This window comes from Magallana gigas, chromosome 10, assembly GCF_963853765.1.
Source record: "Magallana gigas chromosome 10, xbMagGiga1.1, whole genome shotgun sequence".
Lineage (NCBI taxonomy): Eukaryota > Metazoa > Mollusca > Bivalvia > Ostreida > Ostreidae > Magallana > Magallana gigas.
The window spans coordinates 31,539,313-31,553,648 of NC_088862.1; positions in this window are offsets into that span (position 1 = coordinate 31,539,313).

Genomic DNA, 14,336 nt, shown 5'->3' on the forward strand with positions numbered 1-14,336 from the left:
ATCATTTTGGCCAAGAGTACTCAAGACGCATTAATTCATTGTAAATAGAGTTGCAGGTTAGATATAGACGACAGATAGTTGTTCTGGTGTGTTTCATTACTAGTTGAATAAATTCGCCGTAGTATTTCTGCTTGATAGAAATCCTTGTATATACAAAACACTGTAGTACAGTACCGTACTAAAATAAATATCAAGATTTGCATGTTTCAACAAATCCTTTATATATATTATAGATATCTTTCAACAATCGTATAGGAACATACTATAACAATATCAACAATAAATAAACAACTATGTACAATAACAACATTGGAATAAATAAATAAATAAATAGATAAATAAATTATTTAATCAGCAATGTTTATGGGTCGTAACATTACCCTCCTCCTCGAAAGAAATATTTGTCCTCAAATATAAAGTTACATCTTGCTTAGAGCAGCCAACTCTGCGGTTAAATCGAGGTTTTTGATTTCGATGATTTTCTTCTCGCAAATCAATTCTAGATGTCGTAGCTCATAAAATTTAGCCTCCATGATAATTTCTCTTAAGCTCTTCTGATCAAGTGGCAAAGCATCCAGGGGAAGGTCTCCTCCATTCCTTAGATAATCTAATAGATAGTTGAAGTTCTGCGGGTTCCTGTCAATAAAATACGTGTACACATTGTCAACGCTGTAAGGTTTCACTCCTCCAGGTGATATCATTTTGGCTAAAACTGAATGGGGTTTGACCATAAGGGTCGACACTGAGGTCTCGAATTTCCTCCCCCCAATATTTAGAATAATTCTCTTCCTCTGAGACTCATTTATTCTTTTTATCTTATCATCCATCTTTGGTGTTGGTACGTAGCTCGGAACTGTGGTGCTTGCCTCTTTGGACGTTGGAGAATAAACGGAAGACGCACTGGTAGATGTAGATATTGAAGAAATTTTGGACGTTAACACTGGGGTTGCAGGCGTGGTGTCTAGTTTCCTGACAGGTGGAAAGGTGATGTCCTGATTTGGTGGTGGGGGCGTAGAAATAATCTCGTTGAATGCCTCCTGAATTTCTGCATCGGAAAACCCTTCTGCATATAGAGAAAGGCAGTCATCTTCATTTGACCTTTCCGCATTACTTTCATCTCTTGCATTGGTTGACTCTGGCTGTGTTATTTGTGGCTTGGTGTTCTTGTTCTGTTCTTGTAGCACTGTTGGTCTTGGCTCTGGCTGGGCTTTAGGGGTAGACTCTTTCCTCTCTGTTTCTTCTTTTCTTGCAACTCTCTCAGTTTCCTGCGATCTGGCTCTCTTTTCGATATGATTGTTCTCTTTTCCTGCTCTGAAGTTTCTCTGATGTGATCTTTTCCTGTTATTTTGCTGCAGCTGTTGGCGTTGAGATGGAGTGCGCCTTTGATCTTCTTTGCTAATTTGGATTTTCTTATGAAGATTTCTCATGAACACCCGATGCTCCTCTGCCTCTTCCTCTGTAAAAGTTGTGGTCGCTTTCTTTCTTAACAGTAATTCATTCCCCACGCACCGACCTGAATGATTGTCCGGTCGATTGAAGATCCGATGACACACAGTGCACAGGTAACCAAAGCCGCTGTGCTTTTCAAAAACATGGCGTTCGCAAAGAGATCTTCTCTCGAAGCTTAGGTCGGGGCATTCTAAGCACCTGTACATGGTGATCTGTAATTAAATAAATTAGGATATCTTAAGGAACTATACACAAACAGAATATTTTAGTAGAATTTATATATTTTTAATTGCAGCTCTGCGCTCATCGTGTATTGTTATTGGTGTTGATACTACAGGATTCTAGTAACTTATGTCTATGGGGATGTTATGAAATTCTACTGATTGTTGCTAGTACATGTATAAGGTTTGAGGCGGTCGTGGTGGACAATCTTTGGTTTTGAATGTTTGTTTTTCTGGATTTTGAAGATGACATCATTTAACTTTTCAAGTACTGTATAAGGACCCTCCCATTTTGTTTGTAGTTTAGGACATACACCTTTAGTTCGCTTAGGGTTGTACAACCACACAGTTGCACCAATTTCAAGGTTTAATTGATGTGCCTGCCTATCGTAACGACGTTTCATGTTGTCTGAAGACATTTGAAGGTGTTTTCTAGCAAATTCATGTATCTTATCAAGAGTTTGTTGCAATTGATAGGCATATTCCTCGCAGCTATCTGGAATTTCTGTATCCGCTGTTGGTTTTCCATATATTAATTCTATAGGTAGAGTGACTTGTCGTCCGAAAACCATTTCGTTTGGTGTCACTTTTGTTGTTTCATGTACAGAGGACCTATATGCTAACATAAGAAGATAAATATTTTCATCCCAGTCTTTTTGATTTTCTGAAATAAATGCAGGTATCATATGACTTATGGTCCGATTGCCTCTTTCAACCATCCCATCTGACTGAGGATGTAATGGGGTTGTTCTAGTTTTTTGAATACCTAAGATCTTGCAAATCTCTCTAAATACAGTTGATTCGAAGTTTGACCCTTGGTCAGTATGTAATTGTAACGGTGCACCAAAGATGGACACAATTCTATTAACAAAAGCTTTTGCTATAGTGGTAGCCTCCTGGTCTCTCACAGGAATGGCATCTAACCATTTTGAAAAATAATCCCCCACTACTAATAAATATTTATTTCCTTTATTTGATCTTGGAAAAGGTCCTAAGATGTCCATCGCTAGACGTTCGAACGGAGCACCAACATTGTATTGCTTAAGATGTGCCTTCCATCTATTTGGTGGTGGCTTTTTACTGCCACAATAAAAACAATTTCTGCACCAACTTTCTACATCTTTCTTCAAATTAAACCAGAAGTATCGCTGTTGAACCTTTAGGAGAGTTTTCTTAATTCCAAGGTGACCCCCAGTTATGCCATCATGAAGTTGACTAAGAATAGTTTCTTTTGCTGAAGGAGGAGCAACAGCTAGCCAAGAGATAAAGCCTCTTGTGTTTATAAATTTGTAATACAAAATTCCCTCTTTTAACTCTAATGAATCCCACCTTTGCCAATAGTATTTCATACTGTCTTTCATTGAAGATATATTGGACCATTCAGGTTTAAGATCTCTCTCTTTTGCCTCGATAATAAATTTCAGTACTGGGTCATTTCTTTGTTGCTCTTTTAAGGGTAGTATGTCATCCTTTGTTGCTTCTGGTGCTTCATTTTGCTGTCTTGATCTAGTTGTTGCACATACAATTTTGTTTGAATTCCCTATGATTTGTTGTTTATTCTTAAACCCTTCATCCTCTTTATTTTCTTTGTGTTCGGTTCTGAGACAGTGCGAACAATGTTGTTCTATACAAGGTCTACGACTAAGTGCATCGGCATTATTATGATTCTTCCCGGCTCTGTGTTGTATTTCAAAATCATATGAGGCCAACACCTCAAACCAACGTGCCATCTGCCCTTCTGGGTTTTTAAAATTCAACAGCCATCTTAACGCGCCGTGATCAGTTCTGACCAAAAAATGCCGTCCATATAGGTAGTGATGAAAATTCTTTAATGAGCTAACTATAGCTAGAAGTTCACGTCTTGTCACACAGTAGCTCCTTTCTGGCCGGGAAAACGTCCTGCTGTAATATGCAATAACTGTTTCTTTTCCGTTTTGTATTTGAGAGAGTACTGCACCGAGGCCAACCAGACTTGCATCAGTATCTAAAATGAAGATTCCGTTTTCTTTTGGATATGATAATACAGGGGCAGTAACGAGGGCATTTTTTAATATCTCAAAAGACTTCTGACAATTTTCATCCCAGTGAAACCTTTCTGATTTTTCTGTCAATCTATGTAAAGGCTTAGCTTTGTCAGCATAATGCAATATAAATTTTCTATAATACGATGTCAACCCGAGGAAACTTCTAACTTCTTTTGTAGACCTTGGTGTTGGCCACTCTTGGACTGCTTTTATTTTATTCGGATCTGTAGAGAGACCTTGTTCGCTGACTTTATGACCAAGAAATAGTACCTCCTTCTGACAGAGTTGACATTTATTTGGACTTAATTTCAAGTTGGCTTCTTTTAGTCGATCAAACACTAATCTGAGGTTTTCAATTTGTTTGTCAAATGTTTTTGAATGGACAATAATATCGTCTAAATAGACCAAGCATATTTCATATGATAGGCCATGTAAGATTCTTTCCATGAGCCTCTCGAAGGTCGCAGGGGCATTACATAGCCCAAAAGCCATAACCGTGAATTGCCATAGTCCCCCACCCGGAAAAGAAAATGCTGTCTTTTGTTTGTCCTCCTCTGATAGACCAACTTGCCAGTAACCTGACTTTAAGTCAAGTGTACTATAATATTTAGATCCTGATAATGCATCAAAGGTGTCGTCAATTCTAGGCAGAGGGTGTGAATCTTTTATGGTGATGTCGTTTAGTTGGCGGAAGTCAACGCAAAATCTGAGGGAACCATCTTTTTTTTTTACAAGTACTATATTAGAGGACCAGGGGCTCATTGATGGCTCTATAATGCCCTCAGATCTCATTTTGGAGATTTCCTCATTAGCCTCTTTTAACTTTGCCAAGGGTATTCTTCTAGGTCTTTGTTTTATTGGTCTGGAATTTCCGGTGTTTATTTCATGTCTAACTAAGGTGGTGTGCCCTAAATCAGAAGAATCTTTTGAAAATAAATGTTGATAAGAGCAGAGAAGGTCTTTCAGTTTATTTTGTTCGTCAGGGGGCAAATGGGCGCTTGACCTGTCAATCAGGTCCTTAAGGTGCTCTGGTATTTTCTGAGGTTCTAAGTCTGAACAAGTTGTCTCCCCTGTTGAGATTTTTTGTACTTTCTCAAATACGCAGACATCTTCAGATTTTACCTCCTCGCCAGTGGCAGCAATAGTGCCTTTATATAGCATGCAGGGTTCATCCAATAAATTGACGACTCGTAAGGGAATAATATCTTTATTGACTTTTACTAAGGACTTTGCTACCAACAATCCTTTTCTTTTCACAAATTTTTGGGCACCCTCAATGAATGCAAATTGACCTGGTAGATAACCATCAACCGTGGTGCCAGGTACAATTGTCTCACTTCTGGAGGGGATCTCAATGTTTTCTGTAACCGCTATCTTGAAACAAGTTGATAAAGCATTGCTTACAAATCTATGACAGGGTACTCTTTCACCCTCATATCCTATATTCAATGTTTCTTCTGCTAAGTTGACATTACAGGCGTGTTTGACCAGAAAATCCAATCCCAAAATACCATCATTGCTGATGTTTGCAATCAGTACATTGTGGTCATAACACTTGGAACCTATGGACAAAGTAACATTAGTTTGCCCATGAAATGGAGTACTCTCCCCAGTTGCAGTTACTAAACTAGTGTTGACGGGTCTAATATCTGGTTTGCATGAAGTCTTTAACTGATTGACAAAATTTTGACTTAACAAGGTGACATTTGCTCCAGTATCTACAAGCATGGCAATATCTTCATTATGCACTCTCACTTTCACAAATAAGCCTTCATTCTTAGACCACGATTCATTAACTATGATATTATTGGGCCATTCTACATTTGAGGTCGACCTCTGGCCCTTGAGTCCGACATTCTCTCGTTTCCCTGTTCACTACTGTTCTGCGCCCGAAAATCATTTTGATTTCTGTTTCTTTGAGGTGGTCTATGTTGTCTCTGATAGTTTGCTGGCCCCCATCTGTTCTGGTTCATGGGCGGATTGGGATGATTGTTGTAATGTCCTCCCCCCTCCCTATTTTGAAAATTATAATCCCTATTTCCGTTCTGCTGGACGAATCTGTGTGGAGGAGAAGGTCGTAAACTATGCACAACCTGTTTTAGATCTTGGGAGACTGATTTAAAATCACCTCTCAAACTAGAGAATTCATCTTTGATGGTTTTGCAAACTTCCTCTTGAAAGTGTTTTGTACTGCTATCCATGGTGGAAGCATTTATACTTTTAACATCAAAATCTGTCTCATTTTGAAGTGTTCTGACGAGTCGTCCTCTCTGTTTGTCTGCTAACCTGAAAGTTTCTAAACGAATAGCTTGTGACTCTGCATCACTGATGTTCTTAGGATGAGCCTCTCTTATTCTTAATCTCATATCTATATCTGGCAATGCATCAATAAAGTGGTCAATTGCCAAGACATCGGTTATGTCAGCTGGCGCGCTTGGGTACGCTTGCCTTGTTAATTTTCTGATAGCTTGTGCTAGCTCTGGGATGGATTCGTCCTTGCCCCTCATTCGTGTTTGGAGTCTAGTGCGGAAAATCTCTGCTCTTTCTACTGAACCATAACGAGTATTTAAGGATCGTACTAAGCTATTGTAGTCTCGACGTTCTGTCTGATTGAGTTCACTCAAAATTGAGCGTGCTGGTCCTTTCAAACAACCTGCTAGTTGAAGAGATTTAGTAGTATAATCCCAACCATTTATTTCAGAAATTATTTGGAATTGGGCAAGATACTCTTCAAGATCTTCAGTTCCCTCAAAGAGTTGTGGTTTAGTATTAGTTGTCCCCCTTTGACCATGATTTGAAGGGTAAAAAGGGTTTACACTGCCTTGGGACCCCCCATTTATCTCATTAGTGTTGGATGATTGAGGTGTAGGAGTTGTCCCCCTTTTATTGTGCTCGATATGAGAAGGACAGGAAAAACGAACTGATGTACCATCTATATCTGGCTCATCTGCCAAACACATGGCAGTCTGTACTGACCCTGCATAATTCTTGTTCTGGTTTTGAGAAGTATTTTCCTGCAATGAGTTGAATTTAGGTCTTGCTGACTTAATTTCTTGAATATCTAATGTTTGTAGTATTTGTTGGTGGGATCTCTCTAGCTGTGTAACCCTGTAGTGTAAGTCTGAGAACTGATTTTCTACATCTGAGCGCAGATCTGTCATATCTTTTGCTAGTCTATTTCGAACATCAAAAGTACTTTCTATGGCTTCTGAACATAGGTTCCTGACTTCGCGTAATAAAGTGTGTCTGAGAGAAGTCAGTTCTTGGAGGATAGTGTCATGACCCTTTTTATAAGCCACATCACCCTCTGCATCACATTCATTGTCTAGGTGTTGAGAGCAACTCAAGTTGGCTTCTGGAGAATCTAAGACATGCTTTCTAGATGAATGATATTGAGGGTTAAATACAACCTCCTCACTTGAATCCATGGTAGGTACTGAGTCAGCACCTTCTGGGGTAGGTACAGACATTTTGTCAGGTTACCCACCTTCTCTACAAGTACAGATTATTTGAGGGCCCCACGTTGGGCGCCAATTGAAACGCAACTGGTACCTGTTTGATATTTAAAATACACTAGTTTTAACTTTAATTGTAAGGTCTCAGTTGTTTCAAAATGTGTGAGCCCTCTGTACCTGGTAGAAGATGAGTAATGACAAGATTATTTAAAATCAATACAAATTTATTCAGTTATAAATATAAAATTCAGGAATCTTCCTCTGGAGGGTCTCCTTCTTAGGTCTAGGTGCTGTCTTGAGTCTCGGGGTTGTATAAATTATTACCTTTAATGAAATCTATGTACCTAAGCGTAGAAGGTACAGTCTATAGGGGAAGGTGCTGACTTTTTAATAGAAGGTGTAAACAACTACTACAACTAATAGTATATACTTGCACCTTATTAAGGTGCACCTGATGAAATCACCTAGGCTTTTGATGAATTATATTAATATAAGAAACCAAGTTCTAATTCTAGTAGTAGGGGTTGAAAGGTGTTGAACTCGATTTGGTTGCACCTTCTGAGGAAGGTGAGCAGGGATGCTGAATATGATGCAGAAGGTGATGCTGAAGATCTACTAAAACCTTAACATATCATGAATGGAACCTATGTTCAGATATACCTATCTAATAGAGAAGGTGCAAAATATTCACCTTCGTAGCCGGGAAGTCGGGCTGAAAGAGCTGAAGCTGGCTCATCTCAAACACGAAGTGACCGAAGTGTCTAATTCTGATCGGGCTCGGCCTTATATAGCCTTTATCACGTGACCCGCTAATCAATATTCATGAAGTAAAATGGTGTCTGCGAACGAAAACATTATAGGGTTTCCGCTCAAAAAGGCGATGATGCAGCTAACACAAAGTATTTATCGATGTCTTAACAGTCAGACGTAAGTAATTAAACAACGTAGATTGTGTTTATTCTATCGAAACATCGTGGTATGTAGTATATAAAGCAGAAAATAGTTTTCTGAAGCAGGCGAAGTGCTGAGCACGTGTTGACATAACTTGTAAGCGATCATTTTGGCCAAGAGTACTCAAGACGCATTAATTCATTGTAAATAGAGTTGCAGGTTAGATATAGACGACAGATAGTTGTTCTGGTGTGTTTCATTACTAGTTGAATAAATTCGCCGTAGTATTTCTGCTTGATAGAAATCCTTGTATATACAAAACACTGTAGTACAGTACCGTACTAAAATAAATATCAAGATTTGCATGTTTCAACAAATCCTTTATATATATTATAGATATCTTTCAACAATCGTATAGGAACATACTATAACAATATCAACAATAAATAAACAACTATGTACAATAACAACATTGGAATAAATAAATAAATAAATAGATAAATAAATTATTTAATCAGCAATGTTTATGGGTCGTAACAATATATACGTCAACGTCTAAGAATAGTAAATACCATTTAACGTAATAGTAACTTCAATCTTACGTCATTTGTAACTTCTACGTTTACGTCTATGTCTACGAATTTTAGTAAATATGGGTACTGGAGTTTTGAACAATCACCATAGATACATTTGTACAAACATTTGAAATGATCAATGTGACGTCATATATAACATCAAGTATATGTTGCGCTTTTCAGAGTTCATTATGACGTTATAGCATAAGCATTTTGTAATAGTACGGGAAAAACATAAACAAAAAATATTCAAATATTCTATAAATGTACATGAAAAACATAAAAAACATTTAAACATTCATAATTATAATGCATTCAGTTTTGGTTTATATAATAAATGATTTTTTTTTCTTTTGTTTCACGTTCTTTTTCGGTTGTTGTTTTATAAAATTTATGCATGGGACACACTGTAAAGTTCGGAAAAATGTTTTTGTCACAGTTTCTGAGGTGTCTGCTTACAGCTGTGCGTTGGTATTTTATTGCACGATTTTGTTGTCTTTGGACGGTCATTCGATTTCTGAGGGTACCCCCGGTTTGACCAATATAGTGTTTCCCAAATCCAGCACATGTTATAATGTAGATTATATTTGAACTTTCACATTTATTAACGGAATGTATGTTAACATTTTTGCCGTTATCGAACATAGATTGTTGGCTTTCTTGTAGGTAAGGAAAATATTAAATCGGTAATCAAAGATGTTACCCGTACGGCGTCCTGAAAGAATAAGTGCGTCTATCTAAACAAATAATGTCACTAGAATTCTCGCATTTAATTTCATTGTTGAAATTATGATACCAACACAACGTCCCCTAAAAGAACAACATCTATTTCTTGATAATACAAAATAGAAACTACAATAACTCGTGAGCCGAAAAATTGAAATATATATATATATATATATATATATATATATATATATATATATATATATATATATATATATATATATATCGAAAGCAAGATTTTTGTCTTGCTTAGATGGCCCAGTGGTTAGCGTGGTGGCCGCTCACTGCTTGAAGAATGAGTTCCAGAGGTCCTGAGTTAAAGCCCCGGCTGGAGCGGAGGTGGAGCTCCAATAAGGTGAATTTCTTTGTGCTTTATGTATATCTTTATCATTCATTATGGGCAGGTATATGTCAATTTGAGAGTTATTGCAATGTGTGTGCTTATTATATGTATATATCTATGCAATGTGTATCGTTCCGATCCTCTCAAATTGTTGTGCATGCCCCAGTCACACATTCACAGATCAACTCCACGGTTTTACTACGGAATGTTTTCCACGGTTGAAACCGGAAAATCAAATAATCGTTAATGCCCCAGTCACACATTCACAGATCAACTCCTAGGTTCTACTACGGAATATTTTCCACGGTTGACACCGGAAAATCAAATAATCGTTAATGCCCCAGTCACACATTCACAGATCAACTCCTAGGTTCTACTACGGAATATTTTCCACGGTTGACACCGGAAAATCTAATGATACGGAGTAGGGATGCACTACGGAATGGATACAAATTGATACATACGATTTACTACGGATTTATACGGAGTTAAAACGGACTTCTACGTTCTAAAACAGTTTAGTAAGTTTTTCTAAGGAAGTACTGCGGTGGTTGCATCCGTAGTGGAATTTTGAACAAATTCAAAAATTGACGCAGCTATACAAGTATTGCTTCGTTTGGATACGATAACAGACGGAAAAGCCACGGGTCAATACATATCGCCACGAATGATTCCGGATCGCTTCCGTAGCTAATCCGGCATTTAATCCGTGAATGTGTGACTTATGGAGGGTAATCGTGTTCAAAAATCCAGACATGTAAACTTGTGTAACCTATAAAACTCGGGCATAAACACGTGTAAGATTTGACTCAGTTCCTATTGAGGGTAATCGTGTTAAAAAATCCAAACATGTAAACTTGTAAATCCGAATATGCAGTCGTGTTGATGTGTGAGCCTGAGTATGAATGAGAGTAATTTTGATCGAATAATCTAAAAAACTCAGGGATACACACTTTAGAGTTGACCCCACAGGCCTTCAATCTACTGTAATTTTTCCTACAGATGCTTAATTGCAGCTGTGAAATGCTGTTTGTTATTTACATTTAACCTGCTACTATAATACACACTTTCCATCTGTAATCCCTGCATTTGTGTTTCCGTTTTCTGAAATATCACGGCTGACATGTTCAAATTGACAAATGTAAAGTCTACAAGTTTGTCGAATTTTGACATGACCATATATGGAAACAGTGACGTCACTGTTAGAAAAAGGCTAGCTGCAGGTAAAGGCATGCCGTAATCGCTGGAATAGGGACGGAGTAAATAAAAAAAAATATTAGGTAGGCCTATGTATAATCATATTATCTCTGAAAAACAACATTTCTTAGAAAGTATTATTTTTCGGAAAATTAAATCATAAGATTGGTGTACATTTTATCAAGAGAACGTATATAAGATGCGAGTGAAGAATTCGATCGGCTTCAGATATCTTCTTAGAACTGAAAAAAAATACATTTAATGACTTTGTTTGAATACACGTTCATAAAGATATTGATATATACGCCACTTTATTAGAGTACATGCAACAGATTGTTAATGTATAGGCCTCGGCTGAATTAAGAAAATATCTCCAAAAGCATCATTATCGCTACCATAAAGTTGTGACAAGAATCCCCCCCCCCCCCCCCCCTTGCGAAAAATTATACGGGGTCGGCCACCTGGGTTGCAAAGTTATCGATAAGAAAAACAAACTATTTAAAGGCATTGTTTTTGAAATTGTGATTAATATGAGACATAAGAAGCGACACCCTCTTTAAAAAGAAAATAAATAAAAATTCCAAAGGTAAGGTTAACTGTCGTAAAATGTGTATCAATTATTTTGAAAAATGTTTCATTGCATTGTCGGCAATATATAGGGAAAATACATATCATGCAGGTAAAATTGTTTTTTTATTTCAAGCAATGTTTACGGGATATGAGTATGACGTCCTGAATGTCGGTTCAATACAGACTCACTTTGTGAAGTTGGTTGATAAAAATTTTCTGGAGAGCTATTATGATACAGCTTTACAGCCACTTGTGAACTAGCTGCAGGTCTATAGCTCCCAGTCTAAAAAAATACGGATGGACGTGCCTCCAATAATAAAAAAAAATTCAATTTACGGCGCACAAAAATATGCGCTGGTTATTTTTATATTAATATTGAAGATTGTGTTATTATTTATCTTTCAATTGCACAACAAAATAAAAGTATAAATACATGTAAAGTAATATAAATTTTTCCGCGAAATATTACCAGATATTTGCAGGTAGTTTATTCTAACTAATTCAGAAAAATAACAAGAGTAAATCTGTCAATGTGACAGCAAACCGGTTTTCTTTGGTGTGAACAGTATCGATAATCCATTCGTCAATCCTGAATTGATAAATACTACCTATCCATAGAAATGGCGTACTCTATATGCAATGCTTTTGTCCAAAAATGACTAAGTTCAACAGCTGATATTTTTTCATAAATTTTCATAGCAATTTGCATACCTCTGATATATGTATAATTGATCTGCAAAAGACCATCTTCCTATCTTGAAAACTGTTCGAGGAGGGATCGGTACACTAAGGGTACCTTTTTCGCAGCCACTCGCCCGCCCGCCATTTTTACTATTTCAATAATCGGAAACCCGGTTAAAAATTCTCTTTCAAAATTCTTAGAATTCAGAAGCAATGGAGTTACACAGGACCTCACGGCGGTCTTCGAACCCCATGCCGCTCAAAATATACTTCCCCCTTAGAAAATTTCTTGATCCGTCTCATTTCTAGAAAAGAGTACGCATTAACTTATATTCTATTTTAAATTACATGTCAATTCTTTTTAAAGAAATAAGAAATTAGGCATTTCCTTTTATAATACCATGAGAATCATATTACGGAAATTTGCGCATTCGTCACATCGGCAACGATTTTTTTATACATGAACCTCTTCCTGTTTGGTCCAGTTTCAATCATACCTCAATTTTTTTTCTAAAAATAATACCGGTATTTTCGATAGAAAAGATGTCGTTCATTAAAAGCTCATAGCAACAGTTTAGCTGAATATAATGTTTATTTTTCGTCCATTCCGGCGATTACGGCATGCTTTTTCCCGCAGCAAGGCAGTTGCCATATAAGGTCATGTCAAAATTCGACAAACTTGTAGACTTTACATTTGTCAATTTGTATCGTGTTAGATGTGCTATTGCCGAGCCTGAAGTTACAAATGCAGAAACTACGGATTGAAAGTGTGCAAAGTTGAAGGTTTAATTAACTAATGTAAACAATAAAGTTGCAAAATGTGCATCATGCGAAGGATCCGAGTCAAATCTTACACGAGTTTATGCCCGAGTTTTATAGGTTACACGATCAGAATTACACATATTCATACTCAGGCTCACACATCATTACGATTGCATATTCGGATTTACAAGTTTACATGTCTGGATTTTTGAACACGATTACCCTCCATAGTGACAGGGACATTAACTGCATTCCACCTGTACCTGAAACGACCATGTAGTAAGCAACAGGCGCGATAGTTTCCCTTCGTCATCGAAAGCAAGATTTTTGTCGTCTTGCCTAGATGGCCCAGTGGTTAGCGCGGTGGCTGCTCACTGCTAGGAGAATGGGTTTCAGATGTCGTGAGTTTAAGCCCCGGCCGAGGCGGAGGTAGAGCTCCAATAAGGTGAATTTCTCTGTGCTTTATATATATATATATATATATATATATATATATATATATATATATATATATATATATATATATATATATGTATATATATATATATATATATATATATATATATATATATATATATATATATATATATATATATATATATATGGCAACCTTCCTAATATTGCTAATAAGGTTAGTTACTGACTCACTACGGAAATATTTGGTTGCTCAATCTCATAGATGGCGAGGCGAAGCCGAGCCTTCTATGAGATTGAACAACCCAATACATATCTGCAGTGAGTCAGTAACTAACCTAATAAGTGTTTTGTTTTTCCGAGGACTATCAAGCGAAATATGTATTCACAAATAGCGGTGATATACGCAAAGCCATGTACAAGATGCCTTACATCTCGTCCAATTAAACTCATTTAAACTCATCAAAATTATCAATATCACCTTTCAAATACGCTTTAAAAATCTGTGCATCACCCATATTACTTACAATGTTTTGTTGCTATTGAATTTTAAAGTTCTGCAGAGATTTGAGCATTTTGGCGCTGCCATTTTGCTCTGCTCCAGACACAACAGTGTGACATCAATATTCAAAGGGAATTTACTCTAATTTGAAAATAATTCTATAGGGCCACTACTCTAAATTTTTTAAGGGCTTGCTGAACACGATTTGTGTGTTAAAAAATATGAATAATCGAGATGAGTAGGCGAGGCAGCGGCCAATGACGGCCATATTGCCTAATATTAATCCTCAAAGAACCATCCAATGAAAATATGACATTTCAGTCCGAGGGAAAACAAAAAAAGCTAGAAGATAACATGTAGTCGTAATATTGCTCTCTCAAGAGAGACAGAGAGTTAAGTATCGCATATAATCAATTTATGTTAACATATAATGAACAGTTAAAGAAATCTACCACCTAGAAAACACATGATTTAACTTGATCTTGATCTTAACACTAGTTGTCATGAGAACATTTAATCTTTTAAA